Source organism: Dromiciops gliroides, chromosome 1, assembly GCF_019393635.1.
Source record: "Dromiciops gliroides isolate mDroGli1 chromosome 1, mDroGli1.pri, whole genome shotgun sequence".
NCBI lineage: Eukaryota > Metazoa > Chordata > Mammalia > Microbiotheria > Microbiotheriidae > Dromiciops > Dromiciops gliroides.
This window is the reverse complement of record NC_057861.1, coordinates 244,937,639-244,963,152: the sequence shown is the minus strand read 5'-3', so window position 1 is coordinate 244,963,152 and position 25,514 is coordinate 244,937,639.

Sequence of the window (25,514 nt, the reverse complement as noted above, 5' to 3'; positions counted from 1 at the left end):
TACCTCTAATAAAGGAAGAAGAAAAATCTTATTGTACACATGAAATAATAATGTATCAACTCCTTTCCAGATATAACTATCATTTTCTGATTGAAGTGCACAGATAATTCGAGCAATCACCACACAACTGGCTGAATTACATAGCTTATCAAGTCTCAGGGAAGATATTGTATCCTATTTAAAACTGCTATATACAACTAGGTAGCTCAGTGGATAGAGTACTAGGCCTGGAGTCAGGAAGCCTCATCTTCCTGAGTTCAAGTCGGGCCTCAGACAATCACTAGCTATGTGAACCGGGGCAAGTCAATTAACCCTATTTGCCTTACTTTTCTCATCTGTAAAATGAGCTGGAGAAGAACATGACCAACCACTTCAGTATCTGTGCCCAGACAACCTCAAATGGGGTCTCAAGGAACTAGAATCAACTGAACAACCACAAATAAAATCTTTGCAGAACCAGGGATGATGAAAGCTATATTTGACATTTCCGTAACTTATTTTATCCAACTCTATATCTTCAAGTAAATTTACTTGCCACCTTACACTAATTCCCCTGGCCAGTTGTGATCCTCTAACTTATTAATAAAACCCTTTAGATTTCCTTAATTTCTTCCAATAATTTGAGGTTAAACCTAAAAGGAATTCAATCCTGTTGTGCGCTGCTTCAGAGCTTACTCACCTGTCACTGTGAAATAGCTTTAGGTCTACTGGCAATGACTTTTTAAAGAACTGTTAGTGAGCAGCAAATAAATACTTTTCTGAAAAGCTTATAAAATATAGTACATGGTGGGTGGTTGATAAGAGAGGGGTTCTTGTTGAAATGGAAACTTTTTTCCCCTGTTATCACTATCTAGTCTCAGGTTGCAAGATTTCTGGTTCCTACTATCAGAGCCTGTGAAATGTTTTCCTATCTTGAAAACCTCCTGCATTGGCCACATAAAATCGACCTCCCAGACTACTTAGTTTGTGGTTTTACTACTGTGTAGTGTGGAAATGTTAAGTGATATTCACTGTGGACTCATGAAGGAGAGTTTATTAAACATATTTATCTGGGGAAGTCATTACTCCTTGAACATAATTAGTTATGCCTTCTGTAATATATTCATATCAGTGAATCTTCAATGTAGAGCTCAGAAGTCAGCTAGTCTAATCCCCACATTTTACTAATGAGTAAATTATAGCCCAGGGACATTAACAAATTCTGCAATGCTATATTGGTTACATTGGGAACTGAATTTGAATACATATCCACTGATGCCCAAGTCAGCATACTTTTCTCTGTACCACACTACCACTTCTCATATAGACATGAAAGTTTTTAAATGTATATTTTTATTTCATTAAATATTTCCCAATTACATGTACATTTTTAATATATATTTTTTTCCTTTTTGAGTTCCACATTGTCTCTGTATCTAACATAACCCTTTCTTGAGAAGACAAGCAATTGGATATTATTTATAGATATGAGGCAGATAGATGGCTCAATGGATAGAATGCTGAGCTTTATGATAGGAAGACTTGAGTTCAAATTGGCCTCAAATTTGCTATGTGACTCTGGAAAAATCACAACCATTTTTTGTCTTAATTCACTGGGGAAGAAAATGACATATCACTCCAGTAATATTAGCAAGAAAATCCCATAAAGGTTACCAAAGTGTTAGACATGGCTGAATAACTAAAGAACAACAATATCTGTGAAATTATACAGAACATATTTCCTTACTAATTATGTTGCAAAAGAAAACAGACAAAAAATAAAACAAAAACATAAAGAACATTTAAAAATGCTTAAATCTGAATTCAGAGTTCATCAGTGCACTCTCTGGAGCTGGATAGTATTTTTTATCATAAGTTCTTGAAAACTATCTTAGATCACTGTCTTGATCAGAGTAACTAAAGCTTTCAAAATTGATCTTCCTTACAATATTGCTTTTAGGGCAGCTTGGTGATGCAGTGGATAAAATGCTTGCTCTGGAGTCAAGAGGATCTGAATTCAAATCTCACCTCAGATGCTTACTAGCTATGTGATCATGGGCAAATCACTTAACTCCAATGCCTTAAACATCCAGTAGTCCTGATCTATATCTTGCCACTGGACCCAAATGGTTCTAGAGGAGAGTGAGGTTGATGAACATGCACAGCCCTCCTACATTTAAATCCAATTCAGTACAAGTCATGACATCACCCCGAAGTCATAGTGCTCTTGCAGAATGAAGGACATAAATACATATATACAAAGATATCATGTACAATGTTCTCCTGATTCTGCTTATTTCACTTTTCATAAGTTCATATAAGTATTCCCAGATATTTATGAAACTATCCTGCTCATCATTTCTTATAGTACAATTATATTTCAACACAATCATATACCACAAATTGTTCAGCCATTCCTCAATTGATGGGCATCTCTTTATTTTCCATTTTTTTGCCACCAAAAGAAAAGTGTTGCTATAAATATTTTTGGATAAATAGATCATGTTCCCTTTTCTTTTCTTTTTGGGATATATACCTAATACTGCTATTGCTAGGTCAGAGGGTATGCACAGTTTTATAACCCTTTGGATATAATTAAACATTCTTCTCCAGAATGGTTAGACTAGTGAGTTGTTATCTCAGAGTTATTTTATTTTTAATTTTTCTAATCAGTAGTGATTTGATGCATTTTTATGTGGCTATTGAGAACTTTGATTTTTTTCTGAAAACTTCCTGTTCTTATCTTTAAACCATTAATCAGGTGAGGAAGAGTGCTTCTATTTATAAATTTGTCTCAGTTTCCCATAAAATTGAGAAATGAGGACTTAATCAAAGAAATTTCTTATAAATAAAATTTTTTCCTAGTTTCTGATATTCCTTCTAATTTTGGCTACATTAGTTTTATTTTTACAAAAGATTTTTATTTTATTAATCAAATTTATCTATTTTACTTCTCTTATATTTCTCTATTGTTCAATCATAAACTTCCATTATCAATTAATATGACTAATATTTTTCCATGCTCTTCTAATTTGCTTATATCATTCTTTATGCAGAAAGCATTTATCCATTTTGACCTTATTTATTTAACCATGTATTTATTTATTTACTTAGTTATTTTTTTCATTCATTCATTCATTTGTCTATTCATTCATTTATTTAAATGTTTATTTGTTAATTCATTCATACATTATTTATTCATACCATTCATTTTTTAAAATCTTGGGTTCTAAATTCTCACACTCCTTTCCAACCATCCCCCATACATTGAGAATTGAAGAGATCAAATAAATTCTGTATCATTTCAGAATTGATTCTATGCTGTCATGGATCCTATTGTGTTGTTTGAAATATATTGGAGGTGTCTATCCCTTATCCTATACCTACATAGCAGCGCAGGGCACCTGGCCTCTGGAGTCCTAGCCAAGAGAGCAAGTTAGAGAGCAAATGTTCGAAGGTGACAAGGAACTTTCACATTGCTCCCAGCTAATTGGCTAGCATCATTCAAATCTATTGGTTTACTGTACTTGAGGGTGGTCCATATTGAAATAATCACTAGATACTGAGGTCAGAGTCCAAAGGACAGACCCTCTGAGGGGAAAAGTCTTTCAGTTAGTTGTGGTTTTAATCTCTATTATATCTACTGAGTTAACCTGATTTCCATTTCTAAGGACTCTAGACTGGCTCTAAGAAACCAACCAACACCCCCAGATGAGGGGCGGATCCCTAGGTTCATCAAAACCCCACTATTAATAAAATATTTCTCTCACTACTGAATATCATTGCCCCATTTTCCCTCTGAGTTAATTTAAAGGTATATTTAAGGGGGCAGCTAGGTGGTACAGTGGATAAAGCACCAGCCCTGGATTCAGGAGGACCTCAGTTCAAATCTAGCCTCAGACACTTGACACTAACTAGCTGTGCAACCTTGGGCAAGTCACTTAACCCTCACTGCCTCACAACCCCCCCCCCCCAAAAAAAGGTATATTTAGAAGAAAAAAGAAATTCTTATCTACCAATCTTGTTTTTTATTGCTATTTGGTTGATTAGTTGTATACAACTTATCATGATCTCATTTGGGGTTTTCTCTATAAAGATACTAGAGCATTTGGGGTCAGCTAGGTGGTGCAGTAGATAGAGCACAGGCCATGGATTCAGGAGGACCTGAGTTCAAATATCCATCCTCAGACACTTGACATTTACTAGCTGTGTGACCCTGGGCAAGTCACTTAACCCCAATTGTCTCACTAAAAAAAAAATGATACTAGACTGTTTGCCATTACCTTCTCTAGTTCATTTTACATATGAGGCAACTGAGGCAAACAAGGTTAAGTGACTTGCCAAGGGTCGCACAGTTGCTACTGGATTTGTACTCAGATTTTTTTGAGTCAACAGCCAGAACTCTATATACTACTTTACCTACCTACCCTGCTACCTACCATACCTTATCTTTAAAGACTTCAAAACTGATCTAGCATATTTCCACAAGGTTTATTGTCCGTCCTTTTCTTTCCTTGTACAATTAAGGAAGGTCATTTCTCCCTAACAAACTCTTCTATGTGTCAAGGAATTTGCTAACTCACGACCATTGAAAAGGTCTGCAAGATGCCCATAGTTGTCATAAAACAATTAACAGTCCTTAATTGTTAGATAAGGATAGTTACTAACTAAAAGTGGGTGCTAGCTGACTTTCTTTATTTTTTATTTATTTTTCTTTTTTTGCAGGGCAGTGGGGGTTAAGTGACTTGCCTAGAATCACACAGCTAGTAAATGTCAAGTGTCTGAGGCCAGATTTGAACTCAGGTATTCCTGAATCCAGGGCCGGTGCTTTATCCACTGTGCCACCTAGCTGCCCCTAGCTGGCTTTCTTTAAAATAATCAGTCATGTTTATCCCATCCCCATGATGTTATTTACCTTGTAGCTGTTCACATTATCTTCCCCACCTACCCCACTTTGTACTCTCCCAAATTATATTAATGTTGGTGAGCCCTACTTCAAGGTCATTGGTCATTAAGAGAAACCATCGACCGTATTTATTGGTTGCCACTAAACTGGCAAATTGATCATGCTCAGTCCATCATCTCTCAGTTTTCCTTAATTGTCAAATGTAACAGAAGGCAAACAATATGGTATCAATTATACATGCGAAGTCATACAAAACAAATTTCCATATTAGCCCTATTACAAAACAAAAAGGGGGGAGGTACAAAGAATTTTAAAAAATATGCCTTAGGGGAAGCAAGGTGGCACAGTGGATAGAGCACTGGCCCTGGAGTCAGGAGTACCTGGGTTCAAATCCGGCCTCAGACACTTAACACTTACTAGCTGTGTGACCCTGGGCAAGTCACTTAACCCCAATTGCCTCACTCAAAAAAAATATGCCTTAACCCATATTCAAAATTAATCAGCTGTTGGGGCAGGTAGGGGGCACAGTGGATAGAGCACCAGCCCTGGATTCGTGAGGACCTGAGTTCAAATCTGGCCTCAGACACTTAATGCACTTACTAGCTATGGGACCCTGGGCAAGTCACTTAACCCCAATTGCTTCACCAAAATTAAAAAACAAAAACAAAAACAAAAATAATCAGTTCTTTCTCTTCTTCCTCTGGCAGTAGATAGTATTTAAAAACAAAACAAAATAAAACTTTGGATCCTTTGGAATTCTCTTGGATTATTGTTAGATCAAAGCAGCTAAATCTTTCCCAACTTATCATCCTTACAGCATTGCTATTACTGTGGACAATGTTCTTCTGATCCTGCTCACTTCACTTCAATTAATATGTCTTCAGAGTTTGATTTTTTTCTGAAATTATCTTACTTGCTATTTCTTATAGAACCATAGTATTATATAAATTATATATCAAACCTTTTCAGTCATTTTCCAATTGATGGGCATCACCTCAATTTTCTAAATAATTATAGTTGCCAAAAAATATAACTGGATACCTTGAGTTGTTAGTGAATTCCTCACAAATGGAGAGCTGCAAATGGATACTGGGTAATGAGGCAGCTGCTCTGGGTTGTAGGACCATATGACTTTGGATGTTCCTTCTAATTCTAAAATTATATGATTTTCTTATCTTTAGGGTAAAAGAATTCACCATTTCACTATGTAATCTATTCTGTTTGTGAATACTATTAACTAATAAGTTGTTGCCCCCCCCAAAAAAAAGCTATCTCTCATCGTCTTCTATCCTTTGATCTAAGTTCTTTGGTCTATGTTTGAAATGACACAAGAGAGACAATATTCCTCAGTCATATTTTGGCCCTTCAAATATTTAAAGACAACTTGTTGGATTCCCCTAATATCCTTCTTTCCCAGAGAGAAAACTTATCAATATTGTAAAGCATTCTTATAACACGATTATGAGTTCCCTTTCCATTCTGATCATTTTCCTTTGGTTATATTCCAGTTTATAAATATACTTATGTGGTGTGATAGGCAAAACTGAATGCACTACAGTTTATCTGAACAATGCAGAGTATATTGGGACTACCACTTCTGAGAACTGTATTTGCTATTCATATGGCCTAAGTTACTGTCAACATTTTTTTTTCTCTCATGTCACAAAGATGAAATATTGAGCTTTCAAGGAAACTAAAAGCTCTATTACTTCTTCATATGTACTCTTGTCTAGCTATCTTCTGTCACCCTGGAACTGTGCAATTGATGTTTTAATTTAAGTGCCAGACATTTCATATACTCATATTAAATTTCATCTTATTAAATCTGGCCCATTGAGACCTTTTTGCATACTGGTTCTGTCATAAAAAAATTAATCACTTTGTGCCTTGCACATATTTGTTGTGCATCATCTATTTTTTCACCATAAACATTAAAGTTTGTTTTACATTTTTTAAATGTTTCATGGATTACCAAGGTCAAAGGAAAATGTTTCATGAACTGAGGACCAACCTTCTGGTAGTGAGATTTTTATTTTATTTATTCATTATTCATTTATTTATTTTTGCAGGGCAATGAATTTTAAGTGACTTGCCCAGGGTCACACCACTAGTAAGTGTCAAGTGCCTGAGGTCAGATTTAAACTCAGGTCCTCCAGAATCCAGGACCAGTGTTTTATCCACTGCACCAACTAGCTGCTCCATGCTGGTAAGATTTTTAATCCTTACCTATAAGGATGTCTTTTGTTGGTAGTGGACTGAAAGTCATGCTTGTTTAATACTGACTAAAAGCCTGCAAGAACTTAGGTTCTGAAAAAAAAACAAAAAGTAACTGGGAAATTAAGTTCACCTCTATATCATTTTAACACATTCAAGTAGGACTTGAAGCTTATATAGAATATGAGAACCAGGAAGAAATAAAGCAGAGAGCTAAACTGATGTGTTAGACCTATGTTCAACTTCTGCCTCATACACTTACTAAATGCATGATCTGGGGAAGGTCATTTAACCTTTACTGGTTCAAATAATCATTTATAAATTAAGGGGTTTCAGATTTCATGGCCCCTAAGTTCTTTCCAATTTTAAATCTACAATCCTGGGACTTTTGTCATGGAACTTTTATAAGTGTCTTTTATTTGATTTTAGCTTTTTGTTATTGTTTTTATTTTATTTATTTTTTTAACATTTTAAGTTTGGAAGTGTCACACCCTCCACACACTATACTAGAGAGAACCACCATTTGACACAGATTTATAAATATATGAAAAACCATACCATCCAAGGTTCTATGGTTCTGGTTATCAGTTCTTTCTCTACACATGGATAACATCTTCTTTATATATCCTTTATAGTTAATTTGAGTATTTATAAAACCCAGAATAACTCAGTGGTTCTTTCTTTAAATGATATTGCTTTACTGTATGCAACATTCTCTTGGTTCTGTTCATTTCACTTTTCATTATTTCATACAACTCTTTCCATGTTTCTCTAAAATGAACCAGTTCATCATTTCTTATACCACAGTAATATTGCATCATAATCATACACCACAACCCATTTTTCCATTCCCTAATTGATAAGCATCCCCTCATTTCCAGTTCATTGTCTTAGTGGGATTTTATAGTTTCCTATGACACTGATTTTTTTCTCTTTTGGTCCCCATTTTTTCTTGCTTATTAAGATCACTCATAATTCCATTGTCACAAAATCCATTTTGACAGCCTAGCACATTGTTGTTGTTGTTTTGTTTTGTTTTGTTTTTAGTACTATTATGTCTTTAGAATGTCAGGCTCTACTTTAAGTGATAGGGATTATACTGAATGATAAGGAAAATTGATTAGAATAAATTAAATCTTAAGAAATATGTTCTTGTAAACAAACTTGAAGGAAACGCCTATAATATGCTTCCTCAGTATGAAATATTCTTGAAATAGCATGCACAATTTGCTTTGTGGTATATTGGGGGAAGTGCTCTGCTTCTGGGAGAGTCTGTATTTTCAGCACAATTACTCCACACATGCTGCATTTCAGCGAAAATTGTTGCTGTTACCTTCCATTAGCTGTTTACTGATCCCATGAGCTAGTTAGCTAGGAGTTTGTATTAGCTGCAGGTTATTTAGACCTGAGTGCATTTTTTTTTATAATTTATGTCTATGTATAGGTTATTCTTTGTTAGTGAAAATTCCAAAATATAAACAAATTATAAACTTAGCTATATCTGAAGGAACCCAAACTGATATTTAAACTATTCTATATAAAATATTCTATATAAAATAGTAGCCCTCACTGCATATTCTTAAACCAAAAAGAATGTGAAGCTGATAGTTCAAATTTCTTACCAAGAGAACTATTCATTAAGCGTAGACATTCTCCTTTGTGGTGGCAGATCCTGAATTTTTGGTTTCTTATTTTTTTTAATTAAAAAAATATAGCCAGGGAGCCAAGATGGCAGATTAGGGACAGCCACCCAGCTGAACTCTCCCAAAATTCCCCTACAAAGAACTTTAAAATAATGTCTCAAATACATTTTTGGAGCAACAGAGCCAGAAAAAGTTTGGGGTGAGACATTTTTTCCAACCTAAGAAAACTTAATAGGTCAGCAAAAGTCTGTGGCACAGTGATGAACACCTGTCCAGAGCATACACATATGAGGGTAGCAAGAGCAGGCCTAGCAGAAGCTTTTCAAGCTCAGTCCAGAGACAATAAAGACATAGGACAAACAGTCAGAAAGATTTTACAGGGAACACTTTCCTGACACTGAGTATAGCTCGCATTGATTGACAAGTCTACTTCCTATGTGAAATTCTGGGTATCAGTTCCAGAGTGGAAAGAACTACTGCTAGTTGGTCACAGGGAGCAGGGGTCCCAGTCACAATAACAAAGTAAGGAGGAGCACTAGTGATTCCAATTACAGGGGATCCAGTGCCCTTCCTGCATGAAGACCAGAACATAGACCAGAATAGCAGTAACTATACCTCTCCCAGGAGGTTAGAACAGCAAAAACTTGTAGACCCCCAGAACTACCTCTAAAAACAGCAGTACATACACACACACACACACACACACACACACACACACACACACACACAACCTGAAGCTTTGGACAGTGCCTTCCCAAACCTGGGTAAATAGAGTCCAACTTTAACATAACATTAAAAGTCAAAAATAGGCTGGAAAAAAAGTAAAAAACAACAACAAAAATGACCATTAAAAGCTACTCCAGTGGGAGGGAAGACCAAGATATAAATTCAGAAGAACAGCTACAAACAAAGCCACACATGAAATAAAGCTAATTTGACCCAAGCCCAACAAGAATTCCTGGAAAAGTTAAAGACAGAAATAAGCGTGGTGGAGAAAAAATTGGGAAAATAAATGAGTAATATTATAAAATTATGAAAAGATAATTAATAGCTTGGTAAAAAGCACAAAATCACTAAGGAAAATAATACCTTAAAAATAGAATTGGGGGCAGCCAGGTGGTGCAGTGGATAAAGCACCAGCCCTGGATTCAGGAGGACCTGAATTCAAATCTGGCCTCAGACACTTGACCCTTACTAGCTGTGTGACCCTAGGCAAGTCAATTAAACCTTATTGTTCCACAAAAACATAGAATTATGCAAATGGCAAAAGAGGCACAAAAACCAATTGAAGAAAAGAACTGCTTAAGTGTTAGAATTGGCCAAGTAGAAAAGAAGGTACAAAATCTCACTGAAAAAAATATCCTTAAAAATTAAAATTGGCCAAGTGGAAGCTAATGATTGCATGAGACTTCAAGAAAAAAATCAAAGAATATCAAAGAATGAAAAAATAGAAGAAACTGTGGAACAGCTGACCTAGAAAATAGATCTAAGAGGGCTAATGAAAGACTTACTGGACTACCTGAGAGTCAAGTCAAAGAAAGAGTCTAGACATCATATTTCAAGAAATTATTATCAAGAAAATATGCTCTGGTATCTTAGATTCAGAATATAAAATAGAAATTGAAAGAATCCACCAATCTCCTCCTGAAAGAGATCCCAAAATGAAAACTCCAAGGGATAGTATAGCCAAATTCCAGCATCCCACTTTAAAATTTCAGATGATGTGGTTCTGAAAACTTATTCAAGGCTTATAATTCTCCAGTTTGCCTATCTATGTTAATTAAATTAGCTGCATAATTGCTTACACTCAGTTCCTTGTTCAATTGTTGAGTTAGTCTTTATTTTAGATATAGGTTTAATTGTCTGCATGGGCAAAGCCTGTAATCTAAGACTCTGAAGGCCTAAGATGGTTCACCAACATCATGACCTCAATCTAATTACAAAAATTACAGTATGTATTTTGAATCTCATAGGAGAAAGTGAACAATAAAGCTTTCTCCTTGTGTTGTCAGAATAATACTTTAGTAAATCAAGAGATGCATGTGCAGGTAGAATCGTTTCCATTATCAAAGTTTTTTTATTATAATTACAGCTTAATTGTTATTATAGTATCATTATAGATTAATTATTATCTTTGATCCTGTTATTTTAAAATAATTTTTCATCTTTTCTTTTGTTTCCTTTTATTTCCCATTATTGTTTTTCCTAATGGCAATATACATAGTTAATAGTGATTGTTTTGAGAAATTAAGGGTCATCATATGCCATAGACATCTTGAAAGAAATTTGAGAGAAGCAATAAGTACTAGGATAGTTTGTTCGAAAACATGTCATGCTCTCTGTCTTAGCAGGATTGAACCCCCCCCCCCCCCAGCCAATCAGTGCTGTTGAATTGCAGGGTACAGGGAATGACTTACATGCAAGGGTTACAATTAGAAAGTGAAGCAAGGTTTAGTTTGTGTATACAAAAAACCATGTCAAACAGCTCCCTTTTACTAATGATTAGTAGTAGTGCAGGCCCTGACATGGGAACCCCAATAGCCAGCTATCACCATGGATCCTTGATTCCTCCTCACTAGAAGAATGGCTGAGCCTGTCAATATAAATGTAGGAATATAAAGACATAGGCAATCTCCCAATCCTACTCAGGTCAAGGTCAAATTGTTTTTAGTGATTATACAAAATAATTCTAAACTTGTTTTAAAATGGAAACATCCTCAGCAATGTATTAAAAGCCTAAAGTGGGGCAGCTGGGTGGCACAGTGGATAAAGCACCGCCCCTGGATTCAGGAGGACCTGAGTTCAAATCCAGCCTCAGACACTTGGCACTTACTAGCTGTGTAACCCTGGGCAAGTCACTTAACCCCCACTGCCCCACCAAAGAACAAAAGCCTAAAGCATGTGCTGTTTCATTCTAAGACTACCTATGTAGAGTCTCTTACTGCCCTTCTCTGAAGAAACATTTTTTTTCCTGCTATACCAACATTATTCCATGTTCATTCTATATATCTAGGGAAAACTATGATTAAATCAAGCCTTTGTGCACATCAGAGCTTCTCCTAATTATTGTCATTGTGATGGTGAAATTTTCATTAAGTTCAAAGCATATCCATGTCTTATAAAATTTGTTTGGGGACTTTTCTCTATCTCATGATAATATGCTTCAAAGATAACCTTGTAGAAAGCTATGTTTGCTGCCCTCCCCCCCCCAAAAAAAAAATAAAGGTAGATAGAAACTAGAGCTAGGTGGTAACTGAGAAAAAGAGCGTAAATTGTAAGGCTTATGAGGTATGTGGCTAGCATGCAAGCAATCATGAAGTTAGTATGACTCCACCCTTTTGAGTAACTGTGTTGAGGAATGTAGAGCTAAATTAAAGGAACTTGACATAAAAGGCAGAGGGCTTGGCCTTAAGTCAAGAAGACTTCAATTCAAATCTTACCAATGACACATGATGGAACACCATAAAAACCATCAGATTGATACTTCATTATTGTGGAAGGTCTTAACTGCAAACCAACCTGAACACATTTCTTACATCTGCAAGAGCAACAATTAAGTAGCCATTGTGGATTCTCATGACATTTAGAAGATGTGGGACAGTCACTGCCAACAATAAGCCTTCCTGTATATGTTGATATTATAGTTCTTCTATAAAATTCCTAACAGCTATTACAGAATAGGATTCCATTTACAAGCCTACATGCTCTCCTGCCACAAATCATACACAACAAACTAGTATTAAGCACAGCAGTAGCAATAGTGTTTGAAGATTGAACATTATTTGAGTCAGGAACATTTGAGGATGTAATAGGCTTGGATGACTCAGAACCCTCTACTGGTCACCTACTGGTTCTTGTTTATCAGAAGCAGAGGAATTAGTTACTGATTCAAGTTTGATGGTTGCAGTGTGATTACTTAAAGAACGAATAAAGTCCAAATAGTATAGGTGAGATGAAGTCCCCCAAGATTAAATTAAGATTCAGCTAATAAAGTAAATGATCATTGCAGATGTCAAAAAGAATAGGTTGTAATTTTATACTTGCAAAAGATGGTATATCAGGAAGATGAATAGGATCCAGAATAAGCATAGTGTCTTGGAAGAGTTCATGCCTAAGGAAATACACTTAGAGAACATATATCTTATAACCAAGTTAGCATTTAGAAAATTGAGAAGTATAAAAGTTCACAATTATTTTAACAAGAATAAAATCTTCTAAAATGATTAAAATCCATTTTAAAATAAATTGAAGAAAAACCTCCTCTGCTAAACCATGAGGTTATCCATGAAAACCATAAATAGGTATCCCGCCACGAAGTAGTACTCTCTTGTACATGAGTATGCTGTGCTATTTGCAAAGTACTATTTAGCAATTTTTGTAATTCCTTAACATCATTAATATCACCTGAATAGTCTACATAAGAACAAGATTGATTAATAATAGCACAAGGTTCTCCTTGAGCAGCTGTCAAAATATCCAATGCTAATGTATTTTCTATGACCATATGAGAAACAGAATCAAGTTCAGCCTGTAGTTGATATAAGGAATTAAAAGTGTGTTGAATAATAACTGCTGTATTCTAAAAGCAAGTTTCTCCAGCTCAGAAGATAAGTTGTTTTTTTTTTTATATTATAGATATATACACACATATCTAAAATTGTGTTATTCACTGATGTTATATATTGCCACAGGCAATCAATAGGGCAAAACTGGGATATTGGTTAAAATGGCAATTCCTGTAAAAACCCAAAGTCAGTGTTGCTTCCCCTTTTCTTGAGTTGACAAGCTTACCCACCTGTTGCTGCTTTTAGCAAGATCTTTGGACCAGTTTCACACTAAGTACCTTGTTCTTTGGTTTCTTGTTAGTGCCAAGAAATTACCAAGTTTTGCTTGCTTAAGCCTAGATAACTTAGAACTAACTCATCAGTAACTTGTTTAAGACTAAGTTTCTCACCAAACAACATATAAGCTAAAGGTCCAATACCCTAAGTGCATCTTGGTTTCCTCACATGGTGTGGGATGGGGAATAATAGTATAAATTTCTAAGGAATCACTATAATCAGCCAGTCTATGCCAAATGGGTTAGTCACTTGCACCCAGGGCTGTTTCTGAAAAGTTACACTGTCTCCTCTTAGACAAAGTTAAGCTACCTCAGAGGACAGAATCAGACAGTTTTCTTGGAATTACATTTCCACTGAGCCCAATGGTCTGTTTCCTTTAATTTAGGTCACAAGGCAGTCAGTTTAAATCAGACTATTACCCTGCCAAATCATAGTGACTGCAGATACCATAGGAATTGATATCAGCTAGGGCTCCCAGAATCTTACTTTGTATATTAGAAAAGAATGCCCATAGTTAAGCACCATTCAGGACTACATAAGTTCCTGAAATGTCATTAGTATAAACAAGGTACTGGAAATATTCCAAGAAAACTTAGGCCACAGTTTCCAGGTTCCAGGATTTATTTTGTATTTTCAATTAGAAATAATATTGCTGTTATAAAATAAAATATTTGAATAATAATTCTTTACAGAATAAGATTCCTAGAGTTTATTCCCTAAAACAGAACTATTGAGTTAAAACATATGATTGTTATGTTTATTGAATACCATTTGATTCCTTTAGAGCCAATGACTTTAACATTATGAAATTTTAATAGCAATAAATAATAATCATTCTTGTTTCTCCATAACTCCCTCATTAATGTTTCATTGGTTTATTTTTTTAGCAGTTCTAGCCAAGTTGACAAATGTGGGGTGATGCCTAAAAGTTGGATTAATTTCTATCTTTTTTTTTTTGAGTTTAAGATTTTTTGAAGTGATAAGTAAAAATTGTTAAATATTTTTTGTCTTCATTTGAAAATTATCTGTTCATAGACTTTATTTTTTCTCCATTTGGGGCTAGAGATAAAGAAATGCTAGTTTAATTATATACCCTTGATTATCAGTGAGGAAAGGCACTTTTCAAGTGATTAACATTTTCTGTTTTATTTTTTCCTTTGAAAATTGTCTGCCCTTTTACTTACACTATTTATCCATGATGTATCTTTGTAATTAATTAACAGTAAATTAATTATATGTTTTAGAAGTAAAAATATTTACATTACATTTCCACAAATATTTCCAAACTTGTTGTGTTTACTATATTATGTTTTTATAAAAAAGAGTTTTTAAATAATCATTTAATGAAATCAAGTTTCTCTATTTTTTCCTTAATAATTCAATCTTTTTTTTTTTAGTGAGGCAATTGGTGTTAAGTGACTTTCCCAGGGTCACACAGCTAGTAAGTGTTCAGTGTCTGACGCCGGATTTGAACTCAGGTACTCCTGACTCCAGGGCCTGTGCTCTATCTACTGCGCCACCTAGCTGCCCCTCAATCTTTTTTTAATAGAAAACTGCTCCTCTAATTTCTATATAAAATTCACATACATGTACAGTTCAGATCAGTGTGAGGACCTCCCTGTGTGGAAACTCATTCTCTGATAAATATTAGTAATTCCACTCTAAGTCAAAAGCTCAGAGAATTGCCCGTGGCACTGAAAAGTTAAGTGACTTAACCATAGGGGAAGAGCTAAAATGTTTCAATGGTCATACATAATCCAGCCTTTCTTAACTGGAAGTCAGCATTCTATCTATTAGATTGTGTTGCTTTTCAATTTCGTTAAGTACATTATTTCTTTTTCTTCTAGCATTTTGCATAGTTTGTTTTTTTGTAAATATTTCACTTAATCATTCTACTGAGTTAGGTATTATGGTGTGAAATGTGAGTCAAAATCCATTTTCTGTCAAATCGCTTAGTACTTTCTCTGAACCTATTTTTACATAATAAATCCTGTCCCTGTTATCTTAATTTTGTATAAATTTATCAAACATTAATCACAATTTTAAAATTTGGATATCTAATATCTATCTTCTATCATACTTATCTATTCATTTTGTCCCATACTTAATAGTTTTGATATAAACCAAATTATATTGTCTTTTAAAGTCTAAGAATACAAGGCCTTTTTCATTAATTTAGTTTTTCAATATGCTCTTTGGTAAATTTTATTATTTAATATTCTATCCATCCATCCATCCATCCATCCATCCATCCATCCATCCGTCTACTATCTATCTATATATCAATCTATGTATCTGTCTATCACCTATCATAAACATCATCATTATCATCTCTCTCTCTCTCTCTCTCTCTCTCTCTCTCTCTCTATCTATCTATCTATCTATCTATCCATCTATCTATCTATCTATCTATCACAGCAGCCTGTTGATATGTCTACCTGCCTTAAATCTCTCCCCACTCCAATTCATCATTCCTAAAGGTTAGAACCAAACATGTGATTCCAACCTTTCAATAAATTCTAATGGTGGAGGCAGCGAGGTGGTACAATCGATAATGCACTGGCCCTGGATTCAGGAGGACCTGAGTTCAAATCCGGCCTTAGACACTTGACACTTAGTAGCTGTGTCACCATGAGCAAGTCACTTAATCCTCATTGCCCCTCCAAAAAAACAAAATTCTAATGCTGCCTTATCACTTACAGGATCAAATGGAAAAAACTCTCTTTGGCATTGCGAGTCCTTTATTATTTAACTCACACAAACATTTCCAGGCTTTTTTCACCTTATTCCCCCACTCTTTCTTTCTTTCTTTCTTTCTTTCTTTCTTTCTTTCTTTCTTTCTTTCTTTCTTTCTTTCTTTCTTTCTTTCTTTCTTTCTTTCTTTCTTTCCTTCTTTGTTTGTTTGTTTGTTTGTTTGTTTGTTTGTTTGTTTCTTTCTTTCTTTCTTTCTTTCTTTCTTTCTTTCTTTCTTTCTTCCTTTCTTTTTGTGAGGCAATTGGGGTCAAGTAACTTGCCCAGGGTCACACAGGTAGTGTCAAGTGTCTGAGGCCAGAGTTGAACTCAGGTCCTCCTGACTCCAGGGCTGATGCTCTATCCACTGCACCATCTAGCTTCCCCCACTCCCCTACTCTTAAATTCAGTGTCCTCACCCTCCTTTCTGTTCCTCTGACAAGAAACTTCATTCTTTGCTTACAGGAGTTTTATCTGACTTTTAAGAATGCACCCCACCCCCTTTTCTTCCTCCTGGTTTCTCTGGCTTCCTTTAAATCCCAACTAAAATCCTATCTTCTACAGAAAACATTCCCCAATCCCTCTTTATTCTACTGTCTTTCCTCTGCTGATTATTATCTATTTATTCTGTATATAACTTGTTTGTACATATGTATTTACTTGTTCTCTCCATCAATAGATTTTGAGCTCCATTAAGGCAGGGACTATCTTTTACTTCTTTTTGCATCTCCAGTGCTTATTACAATGTCTGGCACATAGCAGGTGTTTAATAAATGTTTATTTTCCACATAAATTTAATTATGATATGTTCTACTTCTATTTAAAACTTTTTATTTTGATTGTATTACATACAGTTATCCTTTCCACATCACAGGGTTTGTATGGGAGCTACACCCCACCCTGCTCCCAGGTCTAGAAAATCTGTGTATAATGTTTTGGCTCTCCCTTCATACCAGAGAAGAAATATGAATTATTATGGTATTAAGAGAAAATATATTGATATTATACAATACTATACATATATTTTATGCATTTCTGAATTTCTAAACTGTTTCTGCTTCTTCCTCTGCTGCCCTTCCCATTTCATCTGCCTCTTCTGCAAAACTCCCCCAAACTTCCCATTTAATTTTTTATACCTACACTAGATTCATAGAAACCAGGTAGGGGTTTTGATGTGGAACGAATAACTGTAGATACATATGTAAACTTTGCACTGTTGTCTGAAAATACAGGATGTATAATTTCTGCATTGTTAAAAAACTAGTAAAATGTGTATAGGCATACTCTATAAACCAAGTAATATGATCAATTCTTGTGAAAATAATATTCAGATTTTGAAAGTGTTGAGGTCACTGATTCTTGGGCTATGTTTATCTATTTTAAATTGTATCACTGTTAATCTTTATTGTATGTATATAATTTCAATTTTTAGTTTGAATTCTTTATAAATTACCATTATTTTTCTTGCCTTTGAGTAGCTATATTATATTTTGCAATAATTTTTCCTAAAAGCTACCTATCAAAGGTTTTTGTTGTTATTCATTTTATAACATGACTCTTCTTTGAAATATGTATAACTCTTTTTTGATATAAAAGAATATCTTTCATATCTATAGTCAAAATGAATAATTTTTATTTCCCTTATAACATTTTCTTCCTACTGTTACTGATACTGCCTAGCAAGAGTAAAATCTATCTTAAACTTATTTTAACTATAAAAAGTAGTTAATAAAACAACTATGTATTATTAAAAACTATTAATTTTATAACCCCCTTGAGATTTAGTCCCTTTTTTATTATAGACAAGGGTCTTGCTTTGATAATCACATTTTCCTTTTCCCTTTTTTATTGGTAAATGCAGATTTGTGTTACTGTTATTTATCCTTTTTTAACACATATTTTGATGTGAATTCCAAATGATAATCTAAAATATTAGAGGTATGTTCATACACACACACATACACACACAGTTTTTACAACATATATAAGTGTGTGTTTATGTATGTGTGTGGATGTGTGTTTGCAATCTATTACCACTCAGTAGGTTTTGTTTTGGAATTTTGTGGTGGGACCAATTTGGGGGGAGACACTCAGATGAGTTTTGAAGATCTTTATTTGGCCCTGCCTCCTCTTTAGTCTTGGATACTAGTGCTGGTGCTGCTGGTTCTGCTGCTCTAGATGGAGTGATTGGTATTAGGCTCCACCCCTTGCTTCAGTCCCTTGCTTCTATCTCAGCCTTCTAGTGGTCCACAACTGGTTTGAGCATCTGGTGATCTCTTTCTTCTTCTCTTTACACCATGCTCAATTGGGAATTTGTTCAATCCTCTGTTTGGCCTTAATAGCTCTACTGGGGACACTTAAGGATTTGGCAGTTCCAAATTAAAGAATCACAGAGCTTAGAATATAATATAGTACAAGGCAAAGGAGTTAAGTTTACAACCAAGAATCACCTACCGAGAAAATTGAATATACTCTTTCAGTGGAAAAAATGAATATTTTATGAAATAGAGAACTTCCAAGCATTTCTGATTAAAAGGCCAGAGTTGAATAAAAAATTTGACCTCCAAATACTAGACTCAAGATAAACATAAAAAGTAAAAAAAAAAACCAAAAATCCAAGAAAGAAAATCTGTAAGAAATTCAAAAGTTTAAGCTCTTTATATTTCTTTATGATAATATTTCTAAGTTGTAACAACTTTATTATGAAAACAATTAGAAGGAGTATATGTAAAGAGAGGATGTGGTCATAAGGTAATATTGAAGAAATGATAACATTTGTAATTCTTAACAATGGTATTATGAGAATAATTAGGAGTATATGAAGACAGAGGGTGTGGTTATAAGGTGACATTGGCACAACATTCAAAAAATAAAATTAAAATGTAAGAAAAAATTGCATGGAAGAAGGGGCAAAATTGAATGGGGAAAATTGTACCCACACACACACACACATACATGAAGAGGAATGGGAGAACTATTTTAATGGAAGAGAAGACAGGGGGATAGGCAAAGATTAAAACTAACTCTCATCAAAGTTAGTTTAAAGGGGGGGATATCCAACACACTTGGTTGGATAGAGAAATAGATCTGGTTAAAAGAGGTAAAGAAAGAAACTATATCTTGTTGAAAGGTACCATAGACAATGAAATCATATCAATAATTAACATATATGTATTAAATTGCCTAGCATCTAAATTTGTGAAGGAGAAGTTGAATGAGTTACAGGAGGAAATAGAAAATACAACTAACCTTAAAATTCCCCTTTCAGAGCTGGATAAATCTAACCAAAAGATAAACAAGAAAGAAATTAAGGAAATGAATAAAATTCTTGAAAAAATTAGATACGATGCATCTCTGTAGAAAATTGATTGGGAAAAGGCTTAGAAAGATGGTGGATAAAAGACAGGGAGCTCTCAAACTCACAACATGATCACTCCAAAAAACATTCAAATAATGCCATAGTACAAATCCTGGAGCAGCAAAATCCACAGAAAAATGTGCTAAAACCATTTTCCAATCAAGAATGGCTTGGAAGGTCAAAAGGAAGGAACTGCTGTGCTAAGACAGCAATGGAGCCCAGCCCCACAGTCTCGCTAACACAGATCCAGGCCCAGGAAGGCCTTACCAGAGAAAGAGACCCCCAGAGCCTCTGAATCAACTGCAGTGCCAGTGTTGTCTGGAACTAAGTTCAAGGTCTGGTGAGATGGCTGAGCCGTTGGCAGGGGGAAATTACAGGGGTCTCTGTAGGTGCTGAGGCTGAACTTGGGTTTTTCACCCCTGCTGGGAACCAGGAGGTAGGCGTGAGTAGCAGTGACCCACGTAAGGGAGGGGCCCAGGCTCATCACAGCTGACAACCATAGCACACAAACCTGGGTGATTAGCAAGTTGGTCTGGGGTTATCTAGAGACCAGGGAATGGGCCAGATGAGTGAAGAAACTGCTCCTCCTTAAATCATAAATTCTAGAACCTCCTAAAACTTGGGATAGTGCAGCCTGGAAACAGTGCCCCATTTTAAGGAGGTAAAAGAAAGGCAAGATGAGTAGACAGAGAAAGGTAAAAACCATAGAAAGTTTTTTTTCAGTGAAAAGGAAGATCGAGGTGCACCCTCAGAGGAAGATATCAACATCAGGGCCCCTATATCTAAAGCTGCCAAGAAAAATACTAATTGGTCTCAGGCCATATAGGCCCTCCAAAAGGACTTTGAAGATAAAGTTAGAGAGGTAGAGGAAAAATTGGAAAGAGAAATGAGGGTGATGCAGGAAAGACAGGAAAAAAAAGTCAACAGCTTGAAAAGCCAAATTGGCCAAATGGAAAAGGAAGTACAAAAGCTCTCTGATGAAAATAATTAACTAAGAATTAGGATTGAACAAATGGAAGCTAGTAACTGCATGAGAAACAAAGACACAGTAAAGTAAATCCAAATGAATAAAAAACAATAGAGGGCAATGTGAAATATCTTCTGGAAAAAACTGCTGACCTGGAAAATAGGTCCAGAAGAGGTAATTTGAAAATTATTGGTCTACCTGAAAACCATGATTAAGGAAAGAGCTTAGACATCATCTTCTAAAATATTCTCAGGGAAAATTGCCCTGAAATTCTAGAAGCAGAATCTAAGATAGAAATTGAAAGAACCCACCAATCACCTCCAGAAAGAGATCCCCAAAGGAAAACTCCTAGGAATATTATAGCCAAATTCCAGAGCTCTCAGGTCAAAGAGAAAATATTTCAAATTGCCAAAAAGAAAGAATTCAATTACTGTGGAGCCCCAGTCAGGATAGCACAAGATCTAGCAGCTGCTACATTAAAGGACTGAAGGGCACGGAATATGATATTCCAGAGGGCAAAGTAATTGGGATTAAAACCCAGAATCACCTACCCAGCAAAACTGATTATAATCTTTCAGAGGAAAAATGGGATTTTAATGAAAAAGAGGACTTTCAGGTAATTGTGATGAAAAGACCTGAACTGAATGGCAAATATGACTTTCAAATACAAGACCCTAGAGAACCATAAAAAAGAAAACTGGAGTTGTGAAGTGGGTGACTGTCTTCTGTCTGAAGCCAGGTTTTGGCTGGGATCCCTCTGGGTCCAGGGGTGATGCTTTGTCCATGGTGTCACCTAGCTGCCCCATGATGACATCTGTAGGGTTAAACTGAGGGGTGAGGGGAATGCACTGGTGGAGGGGGAACAGCAGAGGTGAAATCCTACATGAAAGAAACAGGAAAAGGCTTATGGAGTGGGTAAGAGATAGGGGAGGAACAGGGCAATAAATGAATTTTACACTCATCAAAAAAGGATCAAGGACCTTAAACTCATCAGTGTTACCTCAAGGAGGGATTAACATACACACCCAACTGGGTGGAGTAATCTATTTAATCTGGGCAGTAAATGAGCCTGACACTCATCAGAATTGGCTCAAATAGGGAATAACATTCAGACTCAATTTGGTGGAGTAATCTCTCTAACCCTGCAGGAAAATAGCAGGGGAAGGTGATAAAGAGAGAGGGGCAAAAGAAGGGCAGATTGGGGGAGGGGACAAAGAAGCAAATCCCTTTTGAAGATGAATAGGGTGAAAGAAAAGAGATAATAGAGTAAATATCATGGGGAAGGGAATAGGATGGAGGGAACCAGTTAACAATAATAATTGTGAAAAAGAGAAAAGGGGGAAAAATTGTACAAAAAATATTTATAGCAACTCTTTGTGGTGGCTACGAATTGGAAATCAAAGGAATGTCCATCAATAGGAGAATGACTGAAGAAGCTGTGTTATATGATTGTAATGGAATATTTTTGTGCTATAAGAAAGGACAATCTGGATTAATTCAGAAAAAACCTGGAAAGACTTATATGAACTTATAATATATAGTGAAGTGAGCAGAACCGGGAGGACATTGTACGCAGTGATGGCAGTATTGTTCTATGAGCAATTGTGAATGACTTGACTACTCTCAGCAATGCAATGATCCAAGACAATCCCAAAGGGCTAATTATGAAGCATACCATCCACTTCCAGAAAAAGAACTGATATTGATTGGACACAGACTAAAAAAAAAAGAGTACTTATGTATTGTACATATATAACCTATATTAGATTGGCTGCTGTCTTGTGGAGGGGGGAGGAAAGGGAGGGAGGGAGAAAAATTTGGAACTCTAAATCTTATGAAAATGAATGTTGAAAACTACCGTTATATGTAACTGGAAAAATAAAATAAATGTTTGCTGCACGTAAAAAAAATGTGTTTTAAGCTAGTTTGAATTTCATTGTCTTTATTCTTCCATGTGTATTTTGTTCTTCTAAACTGTTTATTTTTCCAATTGATTATTTGATCAAATTATATAAAGAATTTCTTTGGTAAATTGATTACTATTGCAAGTTTAATTTAATTCTAGAAATACTATTTTTACCAAAAAAATTATTATTTGGAATTATTCTACCTTGTAACTTATATTCTGAGTCAAAGTAAATTCACATTTTTTGGGATCATTAGCTTCAATTTTAAATCCATATGAGACTTGGATTATGGGAATTTACCATTTAAGACATTAATTGCCTTCATCCATGAGAGGAATACACACAAGAGCAGGCATTGGACTGTCACAGAAAGGGAGACACATGAAATTCAGGTAGTGCACTATCTTGGGAATTGGCAAGAGAACAGCTATTGGCAAGAGTCAAGATTAGATTCTTTTGGTTTAATTTTCCCCCACATGGCACCGTGTGGCTGGGCTATACCATTTCATTTGACACCTGACTTCAATTCCCCCTCCTATATGCCTGATGCCATGGACATCTCAATCCCATGCATCTGATTAAGTCTGACTCAGTTTCCTCCAATATATTCGGTGGCATGGATGTATATCCCATCTACCTATTTTAAGCCTGGCATACTGCATGGGATGTATGTACATATATATATATATATATATTGCTTAAGTGTGGGAATGCTCATCTCCCATCATTTCTCTGTTCTTTTACAGTAACCCCCATAATTATCTCAGGTGTCATGATAAAAATAATGTTGGATTTGGCCATGATATTTGCTACCAATTATATTATATTCTTTAATTTCTCATAATGGCATCAGGATAATTTGACAGATGATGCAAAAAGTGATGAAACAAAGATAAAAATTATTTTCTAAATTAATATCACAATTGTCTTCTCAATTTATCCTCCACAGGGGGGGGCTGTAGTTATATTAAGTTTTAGAGGAGTGTAGTAATATTAACTTTTAGAGAATATTTTAATTTTTGTTTTTATTATATGTTTTGTGTGTAACAGTGAAGATTCTGAATTCCTTGGACATGTTCTTGAGAACTCTCATTGTTTGATTTGATTATTAGAAAAGCTATTTTAATGTTGTGTTAAGCTCAATTTTGTAGGAAATTTTCCTGGCTGATTACCAGCATCCACACATCAATACCTAAAAAGACTTCCAATCCACAACTACACCCAGAGGACATCCCAAGAATCATCTGAGAAAAGACTTCCAAATACTTAAATGGACATTTCCCTGTTTTCCTTTTCCACATTGTATATACTGTTTATAATGTCCACTTACTAAAGGGGAGTGCTCCCTCTAGTTTTTTTTGTTTGTGATGTCCACCTGCTAATAGGGGTGTGCCCCCTTTAACCTTTGTCAATGTGTCGCTCAATTTCTTTTTCTTTCTTTAAATTCCCTTTACTTAGTCATAAATATCTGTAATGTTATTGCTTCCTAAGAGGAAACCATGTTTCTTCACCTGAAGGGGGGGAGGGGAATGTGATAAAATAACGGAATTTGGCAGATGCCCAGGGGCCCTACCTGATTGATTTAGTATTGTTTGATTTGGGTGAGAATGAGAAATTGGCTAAGTACCTACTTAAGGATGATGGGATGGAGGTCACATGTGGCTGGCCCTGAGTGACATGTTGGTGTACTACTGATGTCATCAAGAGACCACTCTCAACCAATGAGCTTGAACAACCTCCCTTTTGGGGGACAGAGAGAGGGACTAGGAAATGGATGCTGGCTCATAGAAGAACTCTCTTTTTGGTGAGGAGGAATGAACATGGCAGCAGATGGAGAACAAGGTTGGGGGGGGACTTCAGTGTCGGGGGGTGCCCTCTTAATCATTCGGAAACCAGCTTGGTGGTGAGAGATTTCATGTGGGCTGCTAGGAAAGGAAATTGCTTTCTTTCTCTCTGGCTATACCAAATTAGATCAGATCTATTCTTTGGAAATATAAAATTATTACCAGTTCTTCCCTTCCTTGGATTGTCCTCTGCACATAATAATGATACACCTACATTTTCTATCTTTTATTGATGATTTCATAGTCCCATGGTGTCCTTCTGCTCTACTTTACAACCTTTACCCTGTCATGGTCAGTAAAATCATAGGCTTTCCCTATTCTACTCTCAACTCCTATCTCTCTCTTTGGATTAAACTGGAATTCACATTCTCTGCTAAAAATACTGTAAGAACACTAGATTTGGATTTAGATGACCTCATTTCTAATTCTGTCTCTAACATTGACCACTTTGGTGTCCTGGATCAAGTCCCTTGGTCTTTTCAGGTTTCAGTTTTGGCATCTGTGAAAGGAGGAGCTTAAAATGGATGCCCTCTAAGATTCCTTCCATATCTCTATCTGTTTCTATCATCCTATTCACTTTTCACTTACTCTTTCAGGAGACAAAGAGTATTCATAACCTAGGACTTCACAAGATTGAAGAAGAGGCTAACTAACACAAAAGTATCATTTTAATTGTGATGCAGTAGATAGAGTACTTGACCTGTACTTAGGGAGAGTTGAGTTAAAATATGACTTGACACTTACTAATTGTATGAATCTGGGCAAGTTATTTATTCTCAGTTTACTTCAGTTTCTCTTGAAAATAAGAATAACACTAAGGCTTATCTCCCAAGGCTATTGTGAGGATCAAATAACGTGTTTTCATGGAACTTTTAAAACTTTATTATTGCTTGTTTGTTGTGGTTCTTACTATTATTAGCTCAATACCCCCAGATCACTTCTTGCCTTAATCCACAAGTGGGTAAGACCAAATTGAGGTACAACATTATATTGGGAATTTCCACCACAGCTGCCTTCCTATACCTGCATACATGTTGGCTATCCAACCATTAAGTCCCCTGGATTACCTTTACAAGTAATAACCCCAGAATAATTTCTATACATTTGAGAGGCAAGGGTCAAGAT